Raw genomic sequence first — 2,500 nt, forward strand, 5'->3', positions numbered from 1 at the left:
GATCAGCCCAATGAGGGTGGTGTCGTCCGACAAACTTCAAGAGTTTGACGGACAGATGATTGGAGGCGCAGCTGTTGGTATACAGGGAGAAGAGCAGTGGGCAAAGGACGCAGCCCTGAGGAGTTCCCGTGCTGATGGACCTGGAGTCAGAGACTTCTGTTCCCGGCTTAACGCACTGCTTCCTGTCAGAGAGGAAGTCTGTGATCCACCTGCAGGTGGAGTAGGGCACGTTCAGCTGGAAGAGCTTGTCCTGAAGCAGGGCAGGGATGATGGTGTTGAAGGCAGAGCTGAAGTCCACAAACAGGATCCTGGCGTAGGATGCTGGGGCGTCCACATGCTGTAGGGTGAAGTGGAGGGCCATGTTAACTGCGTCGTCCACAGACCTGTTGGCTCTGTAGGCAAACTGAAGGGGGTCCAGGAGAGGGTCTGTGATGGCTTTGAGGTGTGCCAGGAGCAGGCGCTCAAAAGACTTCATTACCACAGATGTAAGGGCGACCGGTCTGTAATCATTTAGTCCTGTTGGCCTTAGCTTTTTGGGCACAGCGATGATGGTGGAGGACTTGAGACAGGCTGGTACATGGCATGTCTCCAGGGAGGTGTTAAAGATGTTGGTGAACACCGGAGACAGCTGGCCAGCGCAGTGCCTGAGGGTGGCTGGAGAGACAGAGTCCGGCCCGGCTGCTTTGCGTGGATTCTGCCTCTTGAAAAGCCCATTAACTTCTCCCTCCTGAAAGGAGAGAGTCGTTTCTGTAGTATGGGTGGGGGATGGGGCCTCTTGGGTGGGAAGGGGTGGTTCAGGACAGTCCAATTGTCTTTCAAATCTACGGTAGAACTCGTTCAGGTCGTTGGCTAGGCGGGAGTCGTTAGTGGTGTGGGGCGCTCTGGGTTTGTAGTTGGTGATGTGCCTGAGCCCTTTGGCAGACAGAAGCAGCGTCGTTAGTAGAGAACTGGTGTTTTAGTGTCTCTGAGTACAGTCGTTTAGCCTCTCTCACCGCTTTGCTAAACCTGTTCTTCGACTCCTTGAATCTGTCTCTATCCCCACTCCTAAACGCTTCCTCCTTCTCCAACCTCAACCTTTTGAGCTTTGCTGAGAACCAGGGCTTGTTGTTGTTAAAGTTCACCCTGGTACGTGTTGGGATACAGCAGTCCTCACAGAAGCTGATGTACACAGCCTCTGTGAGTTCATCCAGACTATTGGTAGCAGTCGTGAACATATCCCAGTCAGTACAGTCTAAGCACGCCCGCAAATCTTCCACAGCCTCACTGGTCCACTGTTTAGATGTCCTCACAGCAGGTTTACAGAGTTTTAGTTGCTGCCTGTATGCACGAATCAGGTGGACCAAGGGAGTTCTGTGCGAGCCGAACAGCCCCGTGACCCACAAGAGAAACATCCCCGCCAAATTCGAGCGTTTGACGGGGTCTATCCGTGAAAAAATATTCACGTTTTTGAGTGCACATGCATTTCTGCTGCAAATGCCTCTGGAAGTTTCATGCCGTTCGTATGCCAATTGTGGCAACACGAAAATGACCCGTTTTCCCATTCCGAGGGATTTCTGTGCGACCCTAACAGCCCCGTGAGCCACAAGAGACACATCCCCGCCAATTTCTAGCGTTTCACGGGGTCTATCCGTGAAAAATATAGACGTTTTTGAGTGCACATGCATTTCTGCTGCAGATGCCTCTGGAAGTTTCATGCCGTTCGTACGCAATGTGGCAACACGAAAATGACCCCTTTTCCCATTCCGAGGGATTTCTGTGCGACCCTAACTAACAGCGCCCGTGAGCCACAAGAGAGACATCCCCGCCAATTTATAGCGTTTCACGGGGTCTATCCGTGAAAAATATAGACGTTTTTGAGTGCACATGCATTCCTGCTGCAAATGCCTCTGGAAGTTTCATGCCGTTCCTATGCAATGTGGCCACACAAAAATGACCCGTTTTCCCATTCCGAGGCATTTCTGTGCGACCCTAACAGCCCCGTGAGCCACAAGAGAGACATCCCCGCCAACTTCTAGCGTTTGACGGGGTCTATGCGTGAAAAATATTAAAATTTTTGAGTGCACGTGCCTTTCTGCTGCAAATGCCTCTGGAAGTTTCATGGCGTTCCTATGCAATGTGGCAACACGAAAATGACCCCTTTTCCCATTCCGAGGGAGTTCTGTGCCACCCTAACAGCCCCGTGAGCCACAAGAGACACATCCCCGCCAATTTCTAGCGTTTCACGGGGTCTATCCGTGAAACATATAGAAGTTTTTGAGTGCACATGCATTCCTGCTGCAAATGCCTCTGGAAGTTTCATGCGGTTCGTACGCAATGTGGCAACACGAAAATGACCCGTTTTCCCATTCCCAGGGATTTCTGTGCGACCCGAACAGCCCCGTGAGCCACAAGAGACACATCCCCGCCAATTTCTAGCGTTTCACGGGGTCTATCCGTGAAAAATATCAATTTTTTTTTGACTGCACATGCATTTCTGCTGCAAATGCCTCTGGAAGTTGCA

The sequence above is a fragment of the Petromyzon marinus genome, unplaced genomic scaffold (genome assembly GCF_048934315.1).
Source record: "Petromyzon marinus isolate PM22_M1 ecotype Great Lakes invasive population unplaced genomic scaffold, UKy_Petmar_22M1.pri1.0 PM_G_Scaffold_221, whole genome shotgun sequence".
In the NCBI taxonomy this organism is placed as follows: domain Eukaryota; kingdom Metazoa; phylum Chordata; class Hyperoartia; order Petromyzontiformes; family Petromyzontidae; genus Petromyzon; species Petromyzon marinus.